At 41.0% G+C, this 12809-nt stretch overlaps 1 protein-coding gene and 1 pseudogene across 11 annotated transcripts in view; one reads left to right on the top strand and one right to left on the bottom strand.

The window, feature by feature from the left end:
* Heph (hephaestin) overlaps positions 1 to 12809 on the bottom strand; it is a 251830-nt gene that overhangs the window by 102546 nt on the left and 136475 nt on the right. For 4 of the 11 annotated variants that reach the window (XM_063279761.1, XM_039099423.2, XM_039099422.2 and 1 more), the window contains 2 exons: positions 4771 to 4916; positions 810 to 1009 (listed from right to left, as the gene is read on the bottom strand). The gene's annotated coding sequence lies outside the window, so the exon portion shown is untranslated. Of the gene's footprint in view, positions 1 to 809; positions 1010 to 3874; positions 4215 to 4770; positions 4917 to 5896; positions 6023 to 12809 lie in introns of those variants that run through there. The other 7 variants (XM_039099420.2, XM_039099421.2, XM_039099426.2 and 4 more) reach the window with 5 other exon arrangements.
* Cisd3-ps1 (CDGSH iron sulfur domain 3, pseudogene 1) lies at positions 5836 to 6431 on the top strand (annotated as a pseudogene).

Genomic DNA, 12809 nt, shown 5'->3' with positions numbered 1-12809 from the left:
TTTTTAAATCTGAGCTCTCAGGCTTTTCCATAACAGCAATCATGTAAATATTAATCACCAGCCTCCATATTATGACTGGCAGAAAGCCCTAGGTGTAAAGATAGGCATGTCTTTGGGGGTGGGGGAGCAAGTTCATGCAGAAACATGTCTCCCCACTGATTGGTTATATAAGCTGGTTATTATTTAACAGCTATGTTAAACTCACGTGGAACATAAGTTTAGTATCAGCCTTGGAGGAATAAATCAGAAAAAGTTACTTAAGAGGACTTTAGTAATACCAATGTTTGGAGCACAGGAGATCGTTCCTGATGGCTTGCTTGTCTGCCTTTTTTTCTTTCTCTTAGCTACAGTTTGTTAATGTATCTTGCAGTCTCCTAGGAAATTGCAGTCTCCTAGGAAATTGCCTTCACTATCTACATTGTACTATAAAATTCTTGAGAGTGGCTGTCACGGAATACAGGTGACCATATATCTATTAGCAGATGCGGAGCAGGGGGCCTAGTAGGCAGGCCACAGCATCCACTGTTAAAGTGAAAGGAATGAATAGGCATGCATGTCCCCACCTGTTAGCTGCAGACTAGCTTCTAGCACTAGTTTGAATAGTGACTTCAGGCAAGTTTCTTTACGTTAATGAGCCCCAGTTTCTTATCCATGGAACAAGGAAACATACAGAGCCAAGCTATATAGTATTGACGTGGTAAAAGTTATGGAAATTTTATAATCTAATGGAACACAGACATGTGGAACTGAAAAATTTTGTATTTAAAAAGTCCTCAGAGTCATTTCTCGCACATGATGCCAATACTCACATTTACTGGTGAAACACAGGTATAGTCACATGTAACTACACACAATACTATGCCTGGAAACACATTTAGCCATTCCTTAGGACCCTCAACCTGGAAGGAGTGACCTTCGCTCAGTGGACTTCTGCGTGTACACTGGACTTCATTCAAACTTCCTTCTCAAAGAAGTACCAGCAAGGCAGCTGTGTCCTCAGCTTATTTACCTAGAGAGAAAACAATTCCAGGTAAGAGCCCCAGTACTGCAGTCTTAGATGATAATTTTAGAAATGTCTGGAGAGACTTAGTACAGACTGTTAGCGTAGAATGAACAAGCATTCAAAGTTGGAAGTGGTGACTAATGTTCCAAAAATCTGAGGAATAAAGAACCTAGCAGTTTTACTTTACGATGTACTTTTCATATCTGCGACCTTATTTCTCATAGTCATGTAAGATATGGATTGGATTTCCATGTTTTAAAAGCAGGGCAGAGGCTTTGGACTCACACCTCTTAAACGAAGCCTGGATTCACTGGAATCTTCATCTCTAACACTATTCGCTGTCTCATAGAGCTATTGTGAAGAGTAAATAAACAATCTATACCTGTATAAAGCACAAATAAAATTGCATATGCACAAAAGGTAGTTATGAAAAGTAACAGTGACTATTATTATTAATATTGAATAAATAGGTTTGAATATAAAGCCAACCACTATCACAAACTTAGTTTTGTTTACCTCTCTCTCTCTCTCTCTCTCTCTCTCTCTCTCTCTCTCTCTCTCTCTCTCTTCCTCTCTTTCTCCTTCCTTCTTTGTTCCTAGCAATCAAATCCAAGTCGTAGTACAAACAAAGAAAGTACTCCTAGCCCAAAACATCACTTTATGGTAATGACAGACATGTATGTATTCTAATGTTCTGATACTGGGTAACATATTCTAAATATAGAAGCACTTTTATTGGTATAAAATGTATACATTTCAGGCTGACATTCTGTTCATGGAAGAAACTTGGTTTAATGTAAGCCAGACCTTGGGGCAGTTATGATGACACATACCTATAATCCTAGTAGTACTTATGGAGGTGAAGGTTCAAGAACTTAAAAGCCAATCTGGGGGGACTATATAACCTTCTCTCTCTCTCTCTCTCTCTCTCTCTCTCTCTCTCTCTCTCTCTCTCTCTCTCATATATATATATATATATGTGTGTGTGTGTGTGTGTGTGTGTGTGTGTGTACTGTCTATGTTTAAATAAGATACAGTATCTGTAACTTACCACGCATCTTGTAAGTACTAGTTTTTCTTCCTTTAAATTACTGACTTCCTATCTTTCTGCCTTGAGACTGAAGTTGTCATTGATGTTTTTTACTTTGGTTTTTATTATACACTTTAAGGGCAGAGGAAAGGAAAAAACCCATAAACTTCCTTTAGAACCACATGGACATTTCATGACAGAGAGAGAGAGAGAGACAGAGAGACAGAGACAGAGACAGAGACAGACAGAGACAGAGAGACAGAGAAAATCCACTTCTGCCTTCACTGTTTATTCATCACATGACACTGAGCAAATTATGTAGCTTCCTGAGACTAATCTAATTTTTAAATAGTAAAAATCTATACTTTGGGTCTCTCAGTGGTTCCTTATGAAGATCAAATGAGAATAAAGACATGAAATCATTGTGTAAATTTGTCATCAGGGCTATGACATGTTTCTTGCTGGCAGGCCTGCAGAGAAAAATTGGACTAGTATGGAAAAAGGAAAACAAAAAACGAGATAAGTAAGGTGAGCATGAGTGCTGGGTAAAAGCAAAAAGAAAATCCCTTTAGGAAGTAAAAAGGCAGAGCCATTCAGAGTAAGGACAAGTTCGGGGCTACTTGAAATTCAATATAATTTAATTAGTGTACACCAATTTCTTGTTTCAACCTAAGGAGGAAGTCAAACCCCTCCTTCCTTTCAGTTACTTTGTAGGCATACTTTGGTACTCTGACCCAATCCTTATGAATCAGGGAAATTTGCATGAAGGTTTTCCCTAGAATTTGCAAGTCGCTCTTTTAATGTGATAATGTTTTTTTTTTCTCTCTCTCTCTCCCATTAGTCCTGTGTTAGTGAACTAGACTGGCTTTACAAAGCTCGTCTTAGACAGAAAATCACTAAACCGAATAGGAATTTGGTCTATCTTAAGTGAGCAAGCCCCTCAGTTTGGCTCCTTGTTTTCTGAACTTTTGTCATTGTTGATAGAAAACAAATTGATGTTAACGACCCTCATTCAAATTCCATCTCACCTGTAAGAGGTATCTGTAAATTATTTTCACTTCTGTGAGCCTCTCTTTTTCATCCTCAAAATGTGGATTCTGATCTTTTCACAGGACTGTTTTGAGACTCAAATAAATCATGAATATCTGAGGCAATATACAAATAGTTTGCTCAGTATATAGCAGACACCCAGTAATGAGAAACTGAATCCACTCTATTCTTACACGTCTATAAAACATTTAGAAACTACTTTTATGTGTGTGTGTCATTGTGAGATACTTAAGAAAACTACCACCATGGTGGTGAAATGGTTGCTTCAAAATCATGCAGCCAACAAGGCCAGAATTCGAATCCATGCTTAATAAAGGTTTGGATCATTAAACACTAAACTCTCTTAAAATAATCCATATTTTAATGTGAATCAATTAGCACTTACTGAATCTGTGCCTACCTTGTGTGAAAAATATGAAACCTAACTAACATAGTTGTATTTAAGGGCTTGTGATCTCCTGTACATGGAATTTACAACTACATGATCTCAGCAAAACTTCCCCAACCTAGGAGTCAGAAGACAAACAGGCTGTGTAGATAGCAAAATGGACTGTTCTCTTTCACTCCAGAGAAAACAGTGGGGCCAATGTGACTCGGGCCATTTTGGCTAGAGGAACAAAAGGAAGGCAGTCTATTGTCTCCTGTTATTTCCCTGTACACCTAAGTAAACTTCCTCCAACTCTGAAGTCCACCTACTTTTTCTCCCAGTGGCCCTGGACTTTTCTAAACTCAACTGAGTAAGCATTTTGGATAGGAAGGCAAGTGAGGTTGTTTCAAAAGAGAAAGCTTACCTTGTTAGAGAAAACCTTTCCTTTCTCTTTCTTCCTTCCTTCCAAATTCATGTCACCGTCCCATCAATGCTGAACTGCAGACCCCAGCCTGAGCCTGCAGCCCTGTTTACTTAGTAAACACGGTTACAAAGCTCTTCCCATGAATTAAATCTAGGGCTCCTGTCTGGCGGGGATTCGGGGTGAGTGAAAGAGGGAGGGGACAGTGCTGGGTGCCCTCTTTTCCACAAACTAAACTACTGGAATGTCCTGTTCCCGCCGGTTTGGTACAAAACCCGGGGTGGTTCTTTAACAATATCCGGGTGTTTTCCAAATCCTGGCGAGGATCTCCGGAGGAATTACAAGGAGGTGGGCTGTTTATGTTACTTGCTAGTTGGCTTTGCTGAGCTGGGATGAAAATGCATCTTTGGTGTGGCCAGCCAAAGCGCAGGGGCAGATTCCAACCGCCTGGGTTAAGAAATAGGAGGACAAGGTGTATAACTCCGTGGTAGAAATGTTGATAATGACAGTGACAATAGTGATGCCTCAAAGATCTCTTAAAATTTAAACTGTACTCTGGATTTTTTTTTTTTTGTAGCCAATGCCATTTCTATCCCTTCTGCAAAGAAAAGGCAGTGAAAATCATTGATGGGCTACTGAACTAAGTAAAACCTACATCCTAGCTCTTCTGGCTTTGACAGTAATTCGCAGCTGGATTTGGCCTAGGGCTTTGCCTCACTGTGTTCCTTTCCATTTGAAGGTCTTCAGATGGATACAAACCCATTCATCTCTGTAAAAATCACCAGTCTATGATTCTATGAAGGCGCATTTTATGTAATAAGAACAGCTGAGAAAGAAATGTAAGGAAAGAAGAGTGAAGAATACGCTACGCCCTGTTGATAGGGGCTACTTTTACTCACCAGACTCCTCAAACTCAGGAAGGGTACAGGTAAGATGACAATCTACTATCCGGTGTTCTTCCTTTGCCTTGGGACGATCTCCACTGAGAGCAGACTGTCTTCTTCACTCAAGTTTACACACTTCCTTTGCCCCGAACCTGAAGCACCTGGAGTAGAGGCCAAGAAAGAGGACTTTCATAAGACAGAAAGCCCCACTGAGCTGGTGGGGCAAAGTCTGAATCATAAACAACTAGGGGTTTTAAGGATAGTCAGCCGCTGAGGAGCTGCCCCGTGAATTGCAGTGTAGGCCAAGTGAAGCAGAAGCACCAGTAAAGAGAAGGGAGGAGCTACCAGCCTCAGCTACCTCAGAAACACGCAGTACTTAAGCAGCAGCTGGATTGGTTCACAGCAGCACCTAGGATTACCTGCGTATCATTCATGTGGACCTTGAAGCTAGAGGGGGAAGGTGGTGACCAAACCCATTAACCTGAGATCCAAGTCCAGGCTCTAAGGCATTTATGACAGGGAAGGAGGGAGGGGAAGGGATAAGGCCTGGGCTCTGACTCATGAAGCACAACAAGAAGCAGGTCATTATAGATGCTCTTAAGTCAACACAGTAAAGACTACAGAAGGCAAGCGAGACATGATTTCCGGGCTTGTAATATTTATTCACAAGTTTCTCTGTGAGTGTCAGTGGTTAACACCTCTCACACAAATCCTGCATATTTCTGGTGTTTTTTTTCTTGGGAGTCACTTGTAACATAGTTTTAAGCAGCTGCTACAGATCATAGTTTGGCAAACTTTAATGTAAGGAGTTACTTAGTATATATTTTATCTTTTAGAATAGATAGTTTGTATGTAATATAGCTTTGCAAACTATAGTAACAGCTTATAAGATCCACCTTGAGCCCCCCCCCCCATCCCCCTCCTCCACAAGTCCCCATGGGGCAGTCTTTTTTTCAGAGCGAGCGCCCAAGTGGATGCCAAGATCCACAGGGCCTTTTCTTTGACCCTTTCCCCAACCTTTTTTTTAAAAATAGCTCCTATGCTCCTTTGGCCTGTGGTCTTTCTCTTCCATGACTGGGCTTCCAGCATCTTTCCTTCTCCACTAATTCTATTTTTCTGTTGCCAAATCACATTTGCCTACCTGCCTTGTCAAAGATGTGTCAGAGGCGGGAAATCTCTTGGTTGGTCCAATGGTTCCCCAAAGACCCAGCCAAGCGAGTGGTGGCACAGAAAACACCCATCACGTTGGAGCTGGTGGCCAGAAAACCTACAGGTGGTGTATATGTGGTCAAAGTAAGAATCAGGCCTTCTGTGATGGCTCCCACTTCTCCCAGCACAGTGGCCTTTCCTCACTCAAGTTCAAGGCCCAAAAGCCATGCACAGTGGCCCTATGTACCTGCAAGGCCACTCGGTGACCCCCTTACTGTGATAGTACCCACAAGAGTGAGCAGGTACAGAAAGTGGAAGTAGGCTCCCCACTCAGGGGGGTACTGCAACTGCAGGCCCCTTCCAGGCTTCTCTTTCTTGAAGGCAATAGTGCCAAGCCATACACAGAGGGGAACATCCAAGGACCACATTTTCTTGTGAGCAACTGTTCCCTGAAAAACCTGTATTCTCTTGGGCAGCTGAGAGAAAGCCCTGGTTCAACATCTGGTAAAGCTATCATTAAACACTGAAGCCCACCCTCTAAACACATACGATCCACGTTTTTTTCAGCAGTAAAAGTTAACAAAATAAAAGCAAAAGACACAATTTGAGCTATGAGCTACAAAACTTTTTTTTTATAAGCATCAATATTTGAAATACATTGCCAGGAGTATGGAATCTGTATCTGGTGTCCTTGACTGAAATCACAGTTTTGCCATTTCAAGATAATGGAAACTTGGAAAAGTATCTTTCCAAATATAAGTTTTACCTTTGTAAAACAGTGTTTTATAGGAATATTGCCAGGAGTAAAATTACATCCGTGAACAAGGTGACTGGCACACAGTAAACTGACAGAAATAATGCTTGTCTTAATTTTTATTATAGATATAAGATTAGAGCTGGTGATGTACCTTAGTGGGTAAAGTATTTAAAAACTGTGCACCAAGCCCTTTTACCAATCTTCACCACCAAAGAAAACTTAGCATAGTGGAATATGGCTGCAATACCACAGGACACAGACTAAAGATCAGAAGTTCAAGGTCGTCTTTGGCTTGATGCTAGACTAGGGTACATGATAATAAGTAATAACTTTTTATTAATAAAAGTAGTATGAATTTATGGTAAATTCTGGTGGTTTGAATAAGAATGGCAGCCACAGGCTTATATATTCAAATGCTTGGTCACCAGTTGGTGGACTACATGGGAATAATTAGGATGTGTGGCCTTATTGGATGAGGTATGTTTCATGTTTCTGGGAGCAGGCTTTCTTATTTCAACAGTCCATGCTTGGCCCAGCACACACACACACACACACACACACACACACACACACACACACACACATGCACGCACGCACACAGATGTGTATGTGTTAGCATGTGTGTCTCTTTTTTCTGTCTGTCTGTCTCTCTCTCTCTATTTCTCTCTCTCTCTGTGTGTGTGTGTGTGTGTGTGTGTGTGTGTGTGTGTGTGTGCATGTGTCTGTCACTCTCTCTTACATTTTCTCTCCTTCCTTCCCTCCCTTTCTCCCTCTAGGCCTCCCTCCAGGGAAGAGATTCCTGCTTGTGGATCAGGGTATAAAGCTCTCACCTACTGCCTCAGTTCCATGCCTGTTTGCTCCCTATCATGATGATCATGGACTAATCCTCTGAAGCTATACACAAGCCCTCAATTAAATGTTTTCTTATATGTTTCCTTGGTCATGGTGTCTTTCCACATCAATAGAAAAGTAACTAAAACACAAATAAAGAAGGCATGCTGCACCATTTCTGGCTTTATATTTGGGTTATGCTTCTGAAAAGGCCACAGTGATCCTTAACTTGTCATTTTACCTCTGGGGAATTTTTAACAGTAGCATTTAGAAGATAACTAGGTTTCCACATTTTTAAAAATCATTGTATGCATTTGTTTTCATTTTATTTGTTCTTCGATTAGTTTTTGTACAATGTATTGTAATCATATGCATCCCCTTACCTTATTCCTCCCAGATCCACACGTTCCTCCCAACTCACTCCACTCTTGCTTCTTGGTTATTTTTAAACTCCATCAAGTCCCAATTTTTCTGCCCATACATGCACTGCCATATATGCACTGGGGACTGCTCTTAAAAAGAAATCCAACTCTGTCCTAGCAGCTATCAATTGACAATAACTCTTTAGCAAGGGGTGAAACTACATACTTACCTCCCATTTCCATCTGGAATTTTGTGTCTTGATATTGTGTAGGCCTTGTACAAGCTGTCTCCGTACTGTGAGTTCATTTGTGTAACTGTCTTGCAGTGTCCAGAAAACAGTTTTCTTGTAGTCATCACGCACCTGTGATTCTTACAACCTCTCTGCCTCTATTTTACAATGATTCCTAAGTCTTGGAAGTAGGGGACATTGCATAAATGCTGTGTTCAGGGATAAGCATTCCACAATCTTTTTTTTTCAGTACCCTGACATGTTGTGGGTTTCTATGTTAATCACCGTCTATTACAAATAGAAGCTTCTCTGATGAAGATTGAGAAGATGTAATAATCTATGAGTATAATGATAAGTCATGACAAGTTAGTATAATATGATGTACATTTAGCTGGCCCATGACCTGTCTAGCCATAGTATTTGGCTCCCCAAATTATGCCAAAGTTGGGTTTCATATTGCAGAATTGAATTTAAATCAAATCAGAAATTAGATGGTTGCTCCATTGACATTAGTTCTCCTTTTGCACCAGTTGGCTTTCTTGCCAGGTTGGTCATTATTTTAAATGGCACGGTTCCTTTGTGGATAAGATTGATAATCTAGTTTGTCCTATGTAGGTTTCCATATTTTAAAATTAACTTTGACAACAGAATACTTTCTCCAAAGAAAATCAGTGTAAGTATCCTCTATCTATAGCAAATAAAACTCAAGTTGTTCTAGGCAATTTGGGAAGGAAAAGAGTAAGTAGGTATAGTTAAAGTCATAACAGTAAATAAAAATTGAAGAAAAGAAACTACGTCAAGATTGCAGACTGGTACAACCATTCTGAAAATCAGTCTGGAGGTTCCTCAGAAAATTGGACATTGAACTACCTGAGGACCCAGCTATATCTCTCTTGGGCATATACCCAAAAGATGCCCCAACATATAAAAAAGACACGTGCTCCACTATGTTCATAGCAGCCTTATTTATAATAGCCAGAGGCTGGAAAGAACCCAGATGCCCTTCAACAGTGGAATGGATACAGAAAATGTGGTACATCTACACCATGGAATACTACTCTGCTATTAAAAACAATGACTTTATGAAATTCATAGACAAATGGTTGGAACTGGAAAATATCATCCTGAGTGAGGTAACCCAATCACAGAAGAACACATATGGTACGCACTCATTGATAAGTGGCTATTAGCCCAAATGCTTGAATTACCCTAGATGCACAGAACACATGAAACTCAAGAAGGATGACCAAAATGTGGATGCTTCACTCCTTCTTTAATTGGGGAACAAGAATACCCTTGGGAGGGAATAGGGAGGCAAAGTTTAAAACAGAGGCTGAAGGAACACCCATTCAGAGCCTGCCCCACATGTGGCCCATACGCATACAGCCACCAAACTAGATAAGATGGATGAAGCAAAGAAGTGCAGGCTGACAGGAACCAGATGTAGATCGCTCCTGAGAGACACACCCAGAATACAGCAAATACATAGCTGAATGCCAGCAGCAAACCACTGAACTGAGAACAAGACCCCCATTGAAGGATTCAGAGAAAGGACTAAAAGAGCTGAAGTGGCTTGAGACCCCATATGAACAACAATGCCAAGCAACCAGAACTTCCAGGGACTAAGCCACTACCCAAAGACTATACATGGACTGATCCTGGGCTTCAACTGCATAGGTAGCTATGAATAGCCTAGTAAGAACACCAGTGGAAGGGGAAGTCCTTGGTCCTGCCAAGAGTGAACCCTCAGTGAACTTGATTGCTGGGGGAAGGGTGGTAATGGGGGGAGGATGGGGAGGGGAACACCCATATAGAAGGGGATGGGAAGAGGTTAGGGGGATGTTGAGCTGGAAACTGGGAAAGGGAAGAACAATTGAAATGTAAATAAGAAACACCCAATTTAATAAAGATGGAGAACAAAAAAAGAAACTACATCAAGATTACCAGAAAAGGCCCGGCCCGCAGCAGCTCTCTGCTCCCAAACCCCGTGGGAGAGAGACCTCACTGCCTGGTCAGGTGGGCACTCCTGAGGCTGCAGAGCGGAAGAGACCACCAACACTGCCCACCCCTGCCCAAATCCCTGGCCCAAGAGGAAACTGTATAAGGCCTCTGGGTTCCTGTAGAGGAGGGCCCAAGAGCAGCAGGACCGCTGCATCTGAGACACCGCCAGAACCTGAAGGGATCTACCAGATAAACAGTTCTCTGCACCCAAATCCCATGGGAGGGAGAGCTAAACCTTCAGAAAGGCAGACACGCCTGGGAAACCAGAAGAGACTGCACTCTGCACACATCTCTGACGCCAGAGGAAAACACCAAACTGCATCTGGAACCCTGGTGCACAGAAGCTCCAAGAAAGTGGGGCGCAGATCTTCCTGGATGCTGCCGCCCCAGAGAGCTCTTAAGCAACACCCCACTAGCAAACTTGAGCCTCAGGACCACAGGTAAGACCAACTTTTCTGCTGCAAGTGACCTGCCTGGTGAACTCCAGACACAGGCCCACAGGAACAGCTGAAGACCTGTAGATAGGAAAAACTACACGCCCAAAAGCAGAACACTCTGTCCCCATAACTAGCTGAAAGAAAACAGGAAAACAGGTCTACAGCACTCCTGACACACAGGCTTATACGACAGTCTAGCCACTGTCAGAAATATCAGATCAAAGTACAACTAGAGATAATCTGATGGCGAGAGGCAAGCGCAGGAACCCAAGCAACAGAAACCAAGACTACATGGCATCATCAGAGCCCAATTCTCCCACCAAAACAAACACTGAATATCCAAACACACCAGAAAAGCAAGACCTAGATTTAAAATTATATTTGATCATGATGCTGGAGAACTTCAAGAAAGATGTGAAGAACTCCCTTAGAGAAACACAGGAAAATATTAAAAAACAAGTAGAAGCTTACAGAGAGGAATTGCAAAAATCCCTGAAAGAATTCTAGGAAAACATAAATAAACAAGTAGAAGCCCATAGAGAGGAGTCACAAAAATCCCTGAAAGAATTCCAGGAAAACATAATCAAACAGTTGAGGGAATTAAAAATGGAAATAGAAGCAATCAAGAAAGAACACATGGAAACAACCCTGGATATAGAAAACCAAAAGAAGAGACAAGGAGCTGTAGATACGAGCTTCACCAACAGAATACAAGAGATGGAAGAGAGAATCTCAGGAGCAGAAGATTCCATAGAAATCATTGACTCAAATGTCAAAGATAACGTAAAGCAGAAAAAGCTACTGGTCCAAAACATACAGGAAATCCAGGACTCAATGAGAAGATCAAACCTAAGGATAATAGGTATAGAAGAGAGTGAAGACTCCCAGCTCAAAGGACCAGTAAATATCTTCAACAAAATCATAGAAGAAAACTTCCCTAACCTAAAAAACGAGATACCCATAGGCATACAAGAAGCCTACAGAACTCCAAATAGATTGGACCAGAAAAGAAACACCTCCGGTCACATAATAGTCAAAACACCAAACGCACAAAATAAAGAAAGAATATTAAAAGCAGTAAGGGAAAAAGGTCAAGTAACATATAAAGGCAGACCTATCAGAATCACACCAGAATTTTCGCCAGAAACTATGAAAGCCAGAAGATCCTGGACAGATGTCATACGGACCCTAAGAGAACACAAATGCCAGCCCAGGTTACTGTATCCTGCAAAACTCTCAATTAACATAGATGGAGAAACCAAGATATTCCATGACAAAACCAAATTTACACAATATCTTTCTACAAATCCAGCACTACAAAAGATAATAAATGGTAAAGCCCAACATAAGGAGGCAAGCTATACCCTAGAAGAAGCAAGAAACTAATCGTCTTGGCAACAAAACAAAGAGAAGAAAAGCACACAAACATAACCTCATATCCAAATATGAATATAACGGGAAGCAATAATCACTATTCCTTAATATCTCTCAACAACAATGGCCTCAACTCCCCAATAAAAAGACATAGATTAACAAACTGGATACACAACGTGTACCCTGCATTCTGCTGCCTACAGGAAACACACCTCAGAGACAAATACAGACACTACGTCAGAGTGAAAGGCTGGAAAACAACTTTCCAAGCAAATGGTCGGAAAAAGCAAGCTGGAGTACCATTCTAATATCAAATAAAATGAATTTTCAACTAAAAGTCATCAAAAAAGATAAGGAAGGACACTTCATATTCATCAAAGGAAAAATCCAGCAAGATGAACTCTCAATCCTAAATATCTATGCCCCAAATACAAGGGCACCTACATACGTAAAAGAAACCTTACTAAAGCTCAAAACATACATTGCACCTCACACAATAATAGTAGGAGATTTCAATACCACACTCTCATCAATGGACAGATCACGGAAACAGAAATTAAACAGAGACATGGACAGACTAAGAGAAGTCATGAGCCAAATGGACTTAACAGATACTTATAGAACATTCTATCCTAAAACAAAAGGATATACCTTCTTTTCAGCTCCTCATGGTACTTTCTCCAAAATTGACCATATAATTGGTCAAAAAACGGGCCTCAACAGGTACACAAAGATAGAAATAATCCCATGTGTGCTATCAGACCACCAGGGCCTAAAACTGGTCTTCAATAACATTAAGGGAAGAATGCCCACATATACGTGAAAATTGAACAATGCTCTACTCAATGATAACCTGGTCAAGGAAGAAATAAAGAAAGAAATTAAAGACTTTTTAGAATTTAATGAAAATGAA

This window comes from Rattus norvegicus, chromosome X, assembly GCF_036323735.1.
Source record: "Rattus norvegicus strain BN/NHsdMcwi chromosome X, GRCr8, whole genome shotgun sequence".
Classification (NCBI taxonomy): domain Eukaryota; kingdom Metazoa; phylum Chordata; class Mammalia; order Rodentia; family Muridae; genus Rattus; species Rattus norvegicus.
Note: the sequence above shows the minus strand (reverse complement) of the source record. Positions and strands in the feature narration are given on the sequence as shown.